The 16,472-nt window shown below is 42.1% G+C and overlaps 1 pseudogene; it reads right to left on the bottom strand.

Annotated features, from left to right (window-relative positions):
• Positions 1 to 10,274: 10,274 nt before the first annotated feature.
• On the bottom strand, positions 10,275 to 10,963 carry LOC113889516 (annotated as a pseudogene).
• Between the last annotated feature and the right edge of the window lie 5,509 nt (positions 10,964 to 16,472).

Here is a 16,472-nt window from a genome sequence, read left to right as displayed (position 1 = left end):
TAATTTTACAGTAAGTCTCCTACATAGGAAATTTCAAAGTTGAAAGTTGGAAACTTTCAAAGATAGGAAGTACCTTCGCATGTCCAGTTACCTAAGTTAGTTCACATGTCTGCCATACACTGTCACATGTGTGCCTTTACAAGTGGTTTTGCTTTTGTGTACTTTACAGTACTATATAGAGTACAGTAGTATAGTATCTTTATTTCAAGCCCAAGATATCCTGAAGTGAGCTAAAGCAGTGTGATGTAGCTGGTTACTACTGTACTTTTCAAGGTACTGTACCGTAAGATTAAAAGTGTTTTCTTTATTTTTTTGTGTTTCTTTTTTATGTATTAGTGTGAAGAGTATTATAAACCTATTACAGTACAGTACTATATAGCTGATTGTGTTAGTTGGGTGCTTAGGCTAACTTTACTGGACTTACTAAAGACTCTTGGAAGGGAACTCATTCATGTGTAGGGGACTTCCATTCTTACCCCCCAGCCACTAGTACTACAGGCTTCAACCTAGTGACCCAGAGCTCTGGATCTGGGATTCAGATTGTTCACTGCTTTTTCTATTATCCATGAATTAACAGACAGCAGTGTCTTGTTTGTTTTTCTAACTTACCTTCCCTAAGGGTAGGAGAGCACACTCACAGCTTCATAGAAAGACTGTAAATGATATGTTCAAGAAAGATAGCCAGTTAGGAAGTCATTTAGTGGGTGGTGTATGACTGAAAGAGAAATGCCAGTGTTCCATTTTTGGTTAATAATATACCACTGGTCAAGGCCTCAACCTCTCCAGGCCTGTTTCTCTCAAGTTCCTGACTTGGCCTCAGATTACGTTTGTAAATGACCAAGGCAATTCATTTGGAAATGTTAAGGAAATGTAGAAACAAGCCTTCTGAGTATTGATATCTTTTTCCCCGTCCTTTATGTCCTTTCCTCATGAGTTCAACTGGAATTTTGTTTTTGTGGCCCCTAGCCAATAAGTTTGACACTGATAAAACTGAGGAGAAATTCCAAGAGTAGTCCTCAGACATCTTTTAGATTTATCCCTCAAGTTTCTGGTCAGCTTAATATGGCCTTTCTATTACAAAGGCCATAGTTAAGCTTCATTATGCTTAGTTAAGTTCATTATGCTTTCTCTTCTGAAGTTCTTTTGAAATTAATATATAGTAACTATTTATACATATCTACATAAATATTACCTATGTACCTAAATAGGTTGTTGTTGTTTTTCAGTCACTAAGTCCTGTCTGACTCTTGTGACGCCATGGACTACAGCTACAGCCCACTAAGCTCCTCTGTCTATGGGATTTCCCAGGCAAGAATACTGCAGTGGTTTGCCATTTCCTTCTCCAGGGGATCTTCCAGACCCAGGGATCAAACTGCATTGCAGGCGGGTTCTTTACCACTGAGCCACCAGGGAAGCTCACTTCAGGCATAATAATATGTCCTGAACACCCAGGGATGCAGGGTGCTTTGCAGCCCTTATTACTATCAGATATTATGGTGAGTGTCAAAAAATTATTTGAATGTAGAATTCTCAGGGTAAATGTGCTTGTGCCCTATATATCATAAGTGAAAGGAAGCTGCAGGTAGCTCTGATTGTGGATAAGAAGGGAAATCTTGTTTTCTCCCAAGAAAGTGGACCATTAGGGCATAAAAATCCAGCACCTACTGTATTTATTGCCCATAATCAATCCCGTTCAATAAATGTTTCATTGAAAGTTGAACTGGATATCCTTTGAAAAAAAATAATAAGGAAGCCATAGAAGACAGAAAGGAAAGGAATAAAGTAAACATGAGAAAATGAACTGGACTCAAAAAATAAGAAAGATATAAAAACATCTTGGAGAGCTAGGCACATGGGTCCTGGAGCAAAATAAAGTGTGGCAGAATAATAGCCAGAGTGTAACACTAAGCAAAGAAACCAGTAAGAACTGGTCCCTAAATGGAATTCTTTATGTGCCTGTAGTTTTCTAACTTAGAAGTGACTGCACAAGGCTGCTAATGTGCTGCATTGCTGTAACGTTTGGGACTCCTCTGATGGGCAGCTTTGACTGGAGGACCCATCAGCCTAACTTAGAGTTTCTTCAATTTGTGCTGCAGTCTAAGACCTGCCTACTCAATCATTTCTTTTTTCTCTGCATAGATGTCAGGTATGTGACTTGATAGTCACAGTTTGCAGACTCTCACACCTGCCCTTCTCCTTTCCCTTTTATCTTTGACAGATAGCTCCCCTAATAAATATCTTGCATGTTGTTATGGGTTGAATTGTGATTTCCCCAAGATCCATATGTTGAAGGATCCATATGTTGAAACTCTAAACCCACAGTACCTCAGAATGTGACTGTATTTGGAGATGAGTCTTTGAAAGACACAATTAAGTTAAAATGAACCTGTTAAGGTGAACCCTAACCCAGTTTGGCTGATTTCTTAAAAGCAGAGGAAATTTGGACACGTAAGGAGACACTCGGGGTATGTGTACAGAGGAAGGGCCATGCTGCAAAAGTGGCCATCTGCAAGCCAAGGATGGAGGCCCCAAAAGAAACCAAACCTGTTGACATCTTGATCTTGGACCTCTAGCCTCCAAAAGAGTGAGAAATAAATTTCTATTGTTTAAGCCACCCAGCCCTAGCTAATGTACATGTCAAATCACACTTTGGCAACTGCCTCTTAGAGGGCCCAAACTAGCACAGGTGGTACCAGGAGAGGTCCAAGAAAACATAGAAAGTTGAGAAAGTGTGATGGCACACTCACTACCTTGTAAACCAAGATGATGCTTTCCCGAGTAGTGTAGGGGCATGGGTAGTTACTAACACAGTTGGTGATCTAGCTGCTAAAGGTTTAATCATTAGTAACCTGGCTACCCTGGTAACTCAGATGGTAAAGAATCTGCCTGCAATGCGGGAGACCAGGATTCGATCCCTGGGTTGGAAAGATCCTGAGACGGAGGACATGGCAACCCACTCCAGTATTCTTGTCTGGAGAATCCCCATGGACAGAGGAGCTTGGTGAGCTACAGTCCATGGGGTCACAAAGAGTTGGACACGACTGAGCGACTAAGAACAACCTGGGAAAACATCCCAGTGGAGGAGAAAGCCCTTGCAGGCACAATTTCAGGCATGTGAAATACATGGTGGTTGGGGGCGAAACATACCTGTAAGGGCAGTGGGGTTTACTGGTTACTGCCAAGTTGTAGTGACACTCTGGAAAGGAATAAGGAGAAAGCAAGGGTTCTCCCTTGGTTAATGGTTAAGTATGAGAGACAGTGGGCCTCTTTAGTAGCTTTCAAAGAGGCTTTTATCTCCTATAGTGGAAGAGCTGACAGTTAAGCCACTGACTCAGGACTTCAGAGAGGCAACAGGTCAGGGCCCTGGTTGAGAAAACCTGAAACAAGAGATAGTGCATCTGAATGGACATCTGTAAGGATGTTAGTTCTGCAAGCCCCACATGAACTCTCAAAATTTGCAGAGATGGTTTACCTCTTCTTCTTACTCCCTTCATGCTGAAAGATACTGCAGAGCCACTGCCCCACAAGGCAACATAGAAGTTGTCCCTACCTCTTCTACTGGCTGCCAGGGCAGTAACTAGAGTTAAATCCTAGCGAAGCCCAGCTGAGAACATACTTGGCCTGATACAGAAGGAAAGAGATTATATACAAAGAGCTGTAAGAACTAGCTAGCATATACAGACAGAAGCCAGGAGAGTATCTTGCAGTTGAATTTTGAGGTTGCTTGATCAAAGGGGCTGGAATATAAGACTGTATAATCAGGAATTCATTGAATTAGGAGCACTTTCTGGAGGTACAGGATTTAACACTGTAGCAAAAACCCTTGGGGATGAAACAAACTGCAGGGGGGCTTTTAGGAACCTAGAGAAAGGGATGGCCAATGCTGAGTAAAGTAGAAATGTCTCAGTTACCCTGGCATGTGGTAGAAGAATGAATAAAAAGACAAGGAAGTGGGCATGCAGGAATAGGTGTGAGGCCAGAGGACCCATCAGAGGATTATGTTCCACAGGAAGGCCCAGGAAACACACCATTCACTGAGGCCGTCAGAAATCCTCTGGTGAGGGGCAAGAGCATCACCAAGAAGTCTGGGCTGACATAGGAACAGTCTGGGGTTGGAACAGAGCTGGGATTGATTAATAACTATGGAAATGATATCCCCCTTCCCCCAAGTAATACAGGCCAGATGGTGGCACTTAATCACCAGGAGGCCACAAATATTAAAAAGATGAGCCACTTCTGACAAGATTGGCAGCCAAGGGCCTTGACAGGGAATTATGAAGATGGATATAGAGCCTAGCATCTCTAGAGGTAAAATTAACATCTACAACCAAAAATAGGCCAAGATGGAAAAATAGGAGACTGAAGATGGTCCCCCTCACCCCCAACCCTAGCCAAAAACTCATTATCCCTTGTTCAATGTCTGGATTTGGGCCACTTTTCAGATCCGAAATCCATTGACTAAGAGATGGCAGATCCTGCAGCACTTCAGCAAGTTACACATGTAATGATTCTCCAGTCCTTCCCCAAAGAGACCTGTGGCCATTTACTATAGTGACTGTACACAATGTGGAAGAGGGATAACCAGAAAATTGACTCAAAAAACAGATATCAGTACCCTGAGACCCAAGCATTGTCATGGCCCCCTGTTAGACTGGACACTTATGAGGGCCTTGTAGTAAATGGGGTCCTTGCTAAAGTCAGTAACAGCGGGTCCATGGTGTCTGTGGGCCCACCCAATGATCATTTCTTCAGTTCCTGTGTATGTAACTGGAATTGATCTATTTGACAGTTAGGTGCAAAAGCAATTACAGTTTTGGACCCTGAATCTTAAATCTTTGTAACTAGGCTCAAACATCTTTATTAATCAAAATAGGAACCATTACAGTCAACACATTTTTGCCAACAAGAAATAAATTTATTTATCCTTGTCATGTAAAAATCCATGCTTTAGGATTAGGCAAACCCTTGGAAAGCATTTTCTGCATCCTGCTGCTTGTGGGAACATTTTCCCTGCAAAAAGTTGTCAGGATGGTTGAAGAAGTGGTAGTTGGTTGGCAAGAGGTCAGGTGAATATGGTGGATGAGGCAAAACTTTGTAGCCCAATTCATCCAACTTTTGAAGCATTGGTTATGCGATGTGCGGTGGGCATTGTCATGGACCCGTTCTGTTGACCAGTGCTGGCTGCAGTTTTCAGTGCATCTCATCAACTGGCTGAGCATGCTTCCCAGGTGTAATGGTTTTGCTGGGATTCAGAAAGCTGTAGTGGGTCAGACCAGAAGCAGACCATCAAACAGTGACCATGACCCTTTTTTTTTGTACAAGTTTGGCTTTGGAAAGTGCTTTGGAGCTTCTTGGTCCAACCACTAAGCTGATCATCACCAGTTGTCATATAAAATCCACTTTTCATTGCATGTTACAATCTGAGAAATGGTTCATTGTTGTTGCACAGAATAAGAGAAGATGACACTTCAAAATGACAGTTCTTTTTGATTTGCGATCAGCTCATAAGGCACCCACTTACTGAACTTTTTCACTTTTCCAGTCTGCTTCAAATGCCTAATGACCGTAGAATGGTCAGTGTTGAGTTCTTGGGCAACTTCCCATGTAGTTGTAAGAGGATCAGCTTTGATGATTCAGTTGGTCATTGTCAACTTTAGATGGCAGGCCACCACAGTCCTCATATTCAAGGCTCCTGTCTGCTTTGCAAAACTTTTTCAACCACCACTGCACTGTATATTAGCAGTTCCTGGGAGAAATGTGTTGTTGACCTTGCAAATTGTGCTGCTTTATGACCCATTTTGAACTTGCATAAGAAAATCGCTTGAATTTGCTTTTTTTGTCTAACATGATTTCCATAGTTTAAAATATATATAAAATACATAGCAAGTAATAATTCATTAGCAAAAAACATATAGCAAGAAATGTGCATTAAAATGATGAATAACATAACCACATTTAAGAATATATTCCAGTATCAAATGGCAGATGTCAACAGTCCAAAACCACAATTACTTTGGCACCAACCTTGTAATTTGTTGCTGCTGTTGTTGTTTAGTCTCTAAGTCATGTCCAACTTCTTCATGAACCCATGGACTGTAGTCTGCCAGGCTCCTCTGTCCATGGAATTCTCCAAGAATACTGGAGTGGGTTATCATTTCCTCCTCTAGGGGATCTTCCTGACCCAGGGATCAAACCTGCATCTCTTGTGTCTCCTGCATGGGCAGGCAGATTCTTTACCACTAGCACCACCTGGGAAATCCAGTCCCTGTCATGTCTCCATTTAATTAGCCAGTCTGGCCCATGCAGAAACTAACTGGATGGATCCTGAAGAATGACTGTAGACTATTGCAGGCTTTAGCAAGTAACAGCTCTAATCACACCTGCTGTGCTGGGCATAATATTGTTGCTAGAGTTCTTGCCTGGAGAATCCCAGGGACGGGGGAGCCTGGTGGGCTGCCATCTATGGGGTCGCACAGAGTTGGACATGACTGAAGCAACTTAGCAAGAGCAGATTAATAAGGCATCAAGATATAGTGTATGGCCAGTGATTTGTTGAATGAATTATTTTCCATTCTAATTAGAGAAGATATCAGAAAAGGTTCACATACATGTGGGATAAATAATATTTACGTACAGTTTTGCCTCAAGGATAAGTTAACTCTATCCTCTGTCATAGTCAAAAGACATCTGGACCACCTGGACAATTCATAGAATATCACATTGACCCATTACGTAGATGATATTATGCTGGGCAGACAAGTGCAAGCAAGAGGTGGCTAGTATGCTGGAGGCATTGGTAAGACCCATGCTCCAGAAAGTAGAAAAATGCTGCAAAGATTCAAGGATTTGTCACTTCAGTGAAGTTTTTAAGGGTCCATCCTTACACATAAAAAAGTTGCATCTTGCATCCCCTGCCACAAAGAATGCACGGGGCTTGGTATCTCTGTTCATCTTCTGGGGCATATTCCGTATCTAGGAATACTTCTCCAGCTTATATACTAGGTAACAGAAGATTTCCAGCTTTGAGACCCAGAACAGAAGGGCTCTTCAGATGGTCCGGTCTCCTATACAAGTATCTCTGTTACTATTCCAGTAGACTCTTGTATTAGAGGGGTCAAGAGTGGGAAAAGATGCAGTTTGGAGCTTGTGGTGGTTAATTTTGTTTCAACTTGACTGGGCCATTGAGTACCCAAATAATTTGGTCAAACATCTGGGTGTGTCTGGGGTGGGGTAGGGGTTTGTTTCTGGATGAGATTAACATAGGATTGGTAGAATGAGTAAAGCAGACTGCCCTGTCTAATGTGGGTGGGCCACAGCCTATCAATTTAAGACCTGAATAGAACCCAAAAAAACTGAGTAAAAGGGAATTACAACTGCCTGACTGTATAGCTAGGACACTGGTCTTTTCTAGCCTTCAGACTTGGACAGAAACCTTGTCTCTTCTTGGATCTTGAGCTTGCCAACTTTCAGACTGGAACTTACACCATAGGTGTTCTGGTTCTCAAGCCTTTGAACTCAGACTGGACATGCACGTTGGCTCTCTTAGGTCATGAGCTTGCTGATTGCAAATCTTGGGACTTCTCAGCCTCTGTAATCACGTGAGCCAGTTCCTTATAATAAATTTACATCTCTATCTAACTCCTGTTTCTCTGGAGGAGCCTGACTAATACAGATATGAGCAGTGGAGTACAGCTGTAATAAGTAACTAAAATGCAGAAGTAGCTTTGGAACTGGATAAGGGGTAAAGGCTGGAATGATTTTAAGTTACATGCTAGAAATATGGACATTAAGGGAAAATCTAGTGAGATCTCAGATGGAAATGAGGAACATGTTACTGGAACCTGAAGGAAAGGTGATTCCTGTTATAAAATGGTAAAGAACTTGGCTGAATTGTGTCCTAGTGTTTTGTGGAAGGTAGAATTTGAGTGATAAAATTGAATATTCAGCTGAGGAGATTTCTAAGCCAAGTACTGAAGGAAGGGCTTGGTCTCACCTTATTACTTAGAGTAAAACATGAAAGGAGAGAGGTGAATTAAAAAGCAAAGAGAAACTAGAACTTGATTACTTAGAAGACTCTCAGCCTACCCATGTTGCAAAAAATGAGAAAACGTGTTTGAATGAAAAACCCAACAGCGTTACTAGATTATTACTTGAAAAGGAGTATATGGGATTACATGAGCAGAAACACTGCCAGCTTGAACTGAAGAGGACAGAGATGGGAAAAAATAAAGGACGGCTGTTGGATTTATTGAATTGGACAGGACAGAATAAGAGATGGTCATCAGGGCCACTGCCTCAGTTTTGACAGGCAGGTGGCTTCTGCCGGAAGCCTTAGGAGTGGGACTAGACAGCAAAGCCTTGGGAGTGATGCTGCCACCCCGTAGGACCTGGACAGCAGAGCACTGAGCCAGAGAATTACTCTCAAACCTTAAGATCTAATGGAATTTTTCTCACTAAATTCTGAACTTTCTTAGGACCCATCACTCCTTCCTTCTTTCCTGTTTCTTTTAGAATGGGAATGCCTATCCTATATGCCTGCCCCCTCCCCCCACATTGTATTTTGGAAGCACGTAACTTGTCTGATTTTACAGATTCACAGCTGGAGAGGAGTTTTGCCGCAGGATGAATCATACCTTGAGTCTCACTATATCTGATTTAGATAATATTTAGAGGAGGCTTTTCGGTTGATGCTAGAATGAGTTAAGACTTTGGGGGCTGTTGGGATGGAGTGAATGTGTTTTGCATGCAATAATGACATGAATTTTAGGGGGCCAGGGGAGGAATATTATGGACTGAATTTGTCCCCATCCCCATTCATATGTTGAAGCCTTAACTCCCAACGTGATGGTGAAGAAGAGACACCAGATAGCTCTCCCTGGCTGCCCCCACCCCCCATGAGGGCAGAGTGAGAATGAGAAGGTGACTGTCTCCAAAGTAGGAAGAGGGATCACATCAGAACCTGAACATGCTGGCACCATGATCTCAGACTTCCAGCCTCCAAAACTGTCAAAAAACAAATTTCTGCTGTTTAAACCACCCAGTCTGTGGTATTCCATTATAACAGCCCAAACTGAATTAAGACAGAACTTAGGTAAGCTCAGTGGAAAAATCAAAGTGTAGTCCCTGGGACTTGAGTGGGGCCATTCTATCTGTAGCAGAAAATTACCTAAGTTTTAAGAAACAACTCCTAGTGTGATACTGCACCTTGGTAGAAACCAAACACTTAACCATGGGACTCCAAGTGACCCTGTGCCCAGAACTGCCCGTTATGGTCTGCGTTCTTTTGGTGTTCAGATGGACCCAGTAGCATTTATTATAAGATGGAAATAGTACATCTGAAATGGAGCTCAAGCACAATTGAGATACTTGTAAGCTGCAGGACCAACTAATCCAGACTCCCATGTCACCCACCATAGCTGCACCAACAGCTGACCAGCTGAAGGAGGAGGAATAAAGGCTGAGTTTGGTTTAATGGATGAGTCAGCTTAGTATGTGGGTATAAACCAAAATTAGATAGTGGCTCCTTTGTAGCCACATACTTGATAGGCTTTGAAAAATAGAGAAGAGGAAAAATCTTCCTAATGGGTAGAGTTAAAGCAGTGTCCCTGGTCATTTGGTTTGTATATTAGGAGAAGCAGACTGAAGTAAATATATAGAGATGCTTGGGCATATGTCAATGGCCTGGCTCGCTGGTAGGGGGCTGGGAAGTAAAAGGCCTGAAAGATCAAAGACAAGAAGGTCTAGGGTAGAGTCTTGTGGGTGGATATACAGGAATGGGCATGAATTGTGAAGATTTTTGTAACACATTTTGCACTTGCCAGGGAAAAGGTACTAAACAATGAAGTAGAATAACTCATCCAATTGTCATTACCAATCTTAATCATTGGCTACCTTGGAACCAGTCTGATGGGAACTATTGTGGGTTATATTGTATCCTCCCCCCCATTTTTTTTTTTTTTGAACCATCACACCATAATTTTATTTAGAAACACTGAGCAAGTTTTTACTCAAATGGGTGTGGAAACTCAGTGAATATTTGTCTTAATTATACCAAAAATAAAACACTTAAAAACAACCATTTGAACGTCAAGTTCTTTCTCCATACGGGTCTGCCACCGTGAGTACCTCCACCTGCCTGTGCCTCAGCCTGCAGTGCTGGAGAGGGGGCTGGGGCGGCCCACCTGACGTCAGCCGCTGAGTCCTGGAAGCACCGCCCTGGGCAGGGCCCACACATGATGGCCTCCCAGGAGGAGCAGACAGCACAGTCATCCACCTTAAGGATCCTTGTTCTAAGATGGCTCCACGATACTCAAGCAGCAGTCCTCAAACTCCACAAACAAGGGTTCCTGCATGCAGGCCTGCATAAGCTTGGCCTTGTCGTCCGCCTGATTGAGGTCAACCATCAACTGTCTGAGGTGCGGCTTGAGCAGTAAGCTCCTCAGCGCTGCAGACTCCCCTAAACTCTTTAAATTCTGCAAAGACACTCTATCCTCTTCTCATCACTATTGAGAAAATCAGCTACAGAGTCATCATCATCATCTTCATTTTCCACACTTTTTAGTTTTTGCAGTAAGAGCTGATCTTATTTTTTTCTCAACAAGATCAGTTGCAGGCTTGCACTGCTCTTTGTGCTTCCAGAAGCAGGGCAAGGAGCAGTAGGGCACAAAGCAGGCGGGGCAGCCATATTTGGGCTTCTCCAAATAACGCAGACGGTGGTACCACAGCTGAGCGACGCCATGGTTTCTTCTGGGACACGCTCCAAGCCTGCCTCCTCCCTCCAATTTATACGTTAAAGTTCTAATCCCCCATACCTCAAAATGTGACATCTGGAAATAGGGTTCTTACAGATGTAATTAGTTAAAATGACATCGTAACTGCAGTAGGATGGGCCCTAATTCAATGTGACTAGTATCCTTATAAGGAGAAGGCAATGGCACCCCACTCCAGTACTCTTGCCTGGAAAATCCCATGGATGGAGGAGCCTGGTGGGCTGCAGTCCATGGGGTCGCTAAGAGTCGGACACGACTGAGCGACTTCATTTTCACTTTTCACCTTCATGCATTGGAGAAGGAAATGGCAACCCACTTCAGTGTTCTTGTCTGGAGAATCCCAGGGACGGGGGAGCCTTGTGGGCTGCCATCTATGGGGTTGCACAGAGTCGGACACGACTGAAGCGACTTAGCAGCAGCAGCAGCAGTATCCTTATAAGCAGAAGGCCATATGAAGACAGACACACAGAGGAAATGCCACGTGAAGATAAAAACAGAGATGAGGGTGATGCAGTAGAAACCAAGGAATGCCAAAGATTGCCAGCAAACCACTAGAAGCTAGAGAAGAGAACATGGAACAGGTTTTCCCTCACAACCCTTAGAAGGACTCAAGCCTTCTGACACCTTGATCTCAGACTTCTAGCCTCCAGAATGTGAGACAATATATTTCTATTGTTTAGGACTTCCCTGGTGGTACAGTGGGTAAGAATCCACCTGTCAATCCCTGATCCAGGAAGATTCCACGTGCCCTGGAGCAACTAAGCGCGTGCACCACAACTGCTGAAGACCCAGTGCAGCCAAAAATAAATGAATAAATAATTTTAAAAATTGTTTAAAAATACATTTCTGTTGTTTAAATCACTTTGGTAACACAGCCCTAAGAAGCTAACGCAGGCACACAAATGGTGTGCCCACATAGAGACAGAAGCTAGCTCCTGAAGTGGGTTGCCATTTCCTTCTCCAGGGGATCTTCCCGACCCAGGTATTGAACCTGGGTCACCCACATTGCAGGCAGACTCTTTACCAAGTGAGCCACCATGGAAGACAGAAGCTAGCTGTGGGCCCATGAAGCTTGGACTCCAAGTTTTTAAGGCCAGTCTAGCTGTTGATGCCTAAATGGCCAACATATCAGCAATAGAGACCAATGCTGAGCCCCTAGTTTGAATCTGTTACTCAGGGAGACAGTTGGCTACTTGGTGACAAGTTGACTACATTGGGTTCCTTCCATTCTGGAGGGGCCAGTAGTTCATTTTCATGATAACTGTATTGGGGTTTGTGGAATGTCCAATCCACAGGCACAGAATCCTGCATAACGTAGCATCCAAACAGGGCAACTGTTTCATGGTTAAAAAAAAAAAAAAAAGTGCGAGAGTGGACCTATGACCTCATCAGTACCACACCAATCAGAACAAACTGACCTGATAAAGAGTTAGAATGACATTTCTAAAGGTTCAAGTGAAATGCCAGTGACAACTCTGAAAAACTAAGATGCTATCATCCAGGATATGTTATACACATTAAATCCTGGCCTTTATGAACCTGGTAGGAAAAATACATGGGTCCACTAACCAAAGAGTGGATACAGAAATAGCTGCGCTTACCTTTACTACCAGTGCCCCACTAGAGGATTTTTTTGTTTCCAATACCTACAAATCTGGAATATGTAGGGTTGGAGGTACTGGTCCCCAAAGGGATTACACTCCTGTCAAGGGTCATAACAAAGGTTCTGTTGAACTATGAGCTATGATTGCACCAGGGCACTTTGAATTCATTATTCAAGGGACCAGTAGATGAAAAGAGAAGTCACCATCATGACACGGAAAACTGACCCTGATCAGTAGAAGGTATCACTGCTTTTTACAGATTCCATGTGATCCGCTTGGGCATATCCTGATGCTCCTTGCCTCACTGTAACTGTGAACACATGCAGCAACTCTGGCCTCAGAAGGATGTGGTTTCTAGGAGCTTAGTCTCCACAGAAATAGAAGTTTGAACCACACCACCACATAAGCCACCAAGACCTGCTAAGTTGGTAACTGAAGGTGAGAAGAATTTAGAGTAGGTAGTGGAAAAGGGAGAGAATGAGTTATCAATCGTGGCCTCCAGACCAGTTTCTGTAGTTCATTCCACTAACCCTCTTCCAAGTTTCTCTTCAGAAAGAGAGGTCCATGGAAGAGCTTTCCCCCAAACCAGCAAGAAGTAGATCTGTGGGGAAAGGAGTGGATTGTGGTGTTTCTGAAAATGGGCCACTGGATTTCCTGCTGTGGTACACAGTTAATTGATGACCTCAGATATTGATGTAGATCCGCCAGTGTGTTCACAACTGAGGCCACACTTCCCACAACCTACTCCTAGCTAATGACTGAGCATGGTGGAGTAATAATGCAAGCCCACTCCTTCCAGACTTGAGACTTCTCCAGTGGGCCACTTTAGCTAGAGAACTACTGACAGAATTCAGAGCGTGGATGGAAATTTAGAAAAAGGCAATTTATGCAAAGACAGTTTAAAAAGGAAATAAAGATAAAATCAGAAATAGCAAAAAAACGAGAGAAAATCAACAAGGCAAAACTTACTAATCTTCAAAAAGACTAAAAAAGTTAATCAACTCTAGAAAGACTAATCAAAGAAGAATTTAAGAGAATACATTACCAATATCAACAATAAAAAGGGGGCATTACCACAGGTCCTATAGACATTAAAAATGTAAGAGAATACAACTTTATACCAATAAATTTGGCAATTCATATGAAGTGGAAATTTTTATTGAAAAATAAAACTTATAAAACTGAAACAATAATGAAGAGAAAATTCTATATTTTCTATTTTAAGGGAATTGAATTCATAATTCAAAACCTTTCTACAAAAAAATATGCCAGATGGCTTCTCTGGTGAATTCTTTCCAACATGTCTATTTCTTTCAGAAAGGCATAAAAGGCATATTCACACTTTCTTATGCTTATATATCACACACTCTATTTGTGGATTAACTTCCCCCTGCTCCATGCCTCATTCATTTAGCACCTTCTATGCATTATGTTAAGAGTTGTAGATAAGAAGATGAATAAAGTATTTGGCAGAGGGAGCTTTCAGGTTGGTGGAAGAAGCAGACATATAATGTAAATGCAGTGAAATAAGTGCTAATGAAGATTTTTATAAAGTACTATGAAAGATGGGTATGAATCCAGGGAAGGAAATGCTTTACAGGCATGAGAAGTGAAACAATATGCCATGTGCTGTGAGCATAAAAATAGCTGAAAAATAGAGGATATTCTTTCTCAATCTTCCTTACTGGATCTACTCCCCTTATTTCCTCTAATTTTTGATACCTGTGGCTATTCCCTGGCTTCTGGTTTTCATTCATCCCAATTTCTGTCAGTCTCACATTTGCCCCTTTCATATATAGTTTAATCATTCCAAAATCTGTATCTCTAGCCTTTACCTCTCTCTTAAGCTCCAGGCCTATATATTCAAATATCCAGAGAACTCACCTACTCGAGAACTTTACTTCTTCACCTATATTCCTCTTTCTTCTGCATCACCAGTCTTTCCTCCCTTCTTGAAGAAACCCTCCTCAGACGGCATATGTCTCTTCAGGTACTGCACTACTTTTCTGCTCCTCTTGATGTAGAGAATCCTCTCACTTTCTTTTTATCTACTGTATATTAACCTTTTATGATACTTAAAACCTTTTATCTCTGTTACTTCTCTGAGACTTCTCTTATCAAGGTCACCAATAACCTTCATGTTGCCAAATCCAATTCTCAAACTACTTGACCTAATAGCAGCATTTAAGCAGTTGATTATTTCCTCTTTCTTGAAAGACTACCTTTACCTGGCTTCTATCCTTTACTGATTTTCTTCTCACCTGACTGGACACTCCTTCTCAGTCTCTTTGTTAGATCTTCCTTCTTTTCTCAACCTTTAAGCCTTAGAGTATTCTATTGTTCCATCCTTGGACTTCTTCTCAGCTTTTGCTTATACTCATTTTAACCAATTCTATCATCTTAAATATCATTTATATGCCAATGTATCCAAAACTATATATCTTAATCATATCTCCAATAGCTACTCTACTTGGAAGTCTAATAGTATTCCAAACTAAACATGTCTAAAAATCAAATTCTTGACTTCCTGTCTATCAGTCTTTTCCATCTCAGTAAATGGCTCAGTGATTCAGCCTGTTTTTCATGCCAGAAACACTGGGGTCGTTGTTGACTCCTTTCTTTTTCTGCTACCCTCATTTAATCCATCAACACATTGCATCAGCTCTGCCATCAAAATACAAACCAAACTGATTAGTTATCACCAACTTGATCACTATTTTTCTAGTCCAAACTGCCATCATCTCTCACCCAGATCCCTTCCTTCTAACTGGCTACCCAGCTTCCACTTGTCCCACTGTAGTCTTCTGGGTGTGATTTTTTTTACAGTATAAGTTAGGATATGCCACTCCCTATTCCAAAACCCTCCAGTGATTCCCATCACACTTAAAACCCAAGGTTTTTCCCATGATCTATGTGCTTCTTGCTATATTCTGACCTTATCTTCTTCATTCTCCCCTTTCTTTTTTTTTGTACTTCAATCACACTAGTTTCACTGTTTTTCCTCAGACATATGACAAGAACATTCTCATCTCTGGACCTTTGTACTTGCTGTTCACTCTACCTAAAATACTCTTTCCCCAGATATTCACATGGCTCATTTCTCTGTTCAGGTGTCATCCCCTCACAGGGACCACTTCATCTAAAATAACTCTCTCCTTCATTTGCTGGGATTTTACTTTGCTCTATTTTCTTCATTGCTTGTAGCATGACAGGGATTGTGTCATGTATGTGTTTGTTTATTGGACGTATTATCTGCCCTCTACAGTAGAATGCAAACTCCATAAAGGCAAGAATTCATGTTTTGCTCAGTCCTCAAGTCCTATCAAATTCTCCCCCTTAAAAATATCTTCTGCCCATCTCCTTTTCCATTTTCACTACCTTTGCCTTAATTCAGTTGCCATCCCCACTTGCCAAGACTATCATAGCATTCTCCTACTTGACTTCCTGCCTTCACCTTCTTCTATTGAGGCCCTTCTCTCTCATCATTACCAGTTTGATAGCACTTCAGTTGATATGTATTCATATTTCTCCTACATAGAATCCTTTATAGAGGGCAACTTCTTTGCATATTGGATAAAACCATCAACACAACATCCAAGTCATCTCCCACAACCCCCTTGCCTTTACTCTCCAACAACGCCAAACTGCTTATATCACCTCGAGTCCTTGCCTCTGTCCTTGGGGACGTATGGTTCTTCTACTTAAATTTCCTGACTTTTAGAGATAGATGAATATTTATTCCTTTGGCCATACTTCTGTTGCATTTATATACTGCAGTGGAATTTTTGTTTATTTATTTATTTTGCTTACATGTAGGTCTCTTATTGGACTTCCGTGGTAGCTCAGCTGGTAAAGAATCCACCTGCAATGCAGAAGACTCTGGTTCAATTCCTGGGTCAGGAAGATCCCCTGAGGAAGGGATAGGCTATGCACTCCAGTATTCTTGGGCTTCCCTGGTGGCTCAGATGGTAAAGAATCAGCCTGCAATGCAGGAGACCTGGGTTCGATCCCTGATTTGGGATGATCCCCTGGAAGAGGGGATGGCAACCCATTCCAGTATTCTTGCCTGGAGAATCCCCATGGACAGAGGAGCCTGGCA

This window comes from Bos indicus x Bos taurus, chromosome 3, assembly GCF_003369695.1.
Source record: "Bos indicus x Bos taurus breed Angus x Brahman F1 hybrid chromosome 3, Bos_hybrid_MaternalHap_v2.0, whole genome shotgun sequence".
Classification (NCBI taxonomy): domain Eukaryota; kingdom Metazoa; phylum Chordata; class Mammalia; order Artiodactyla; family Bovidae; genus Bos; species Bos indicus x Bos taurus.
The sequence above is the reverse complement of the archived record's forward strand: the minus strand, read 5'-3'. Positions and strand labels throughout refer to the sequence as shown.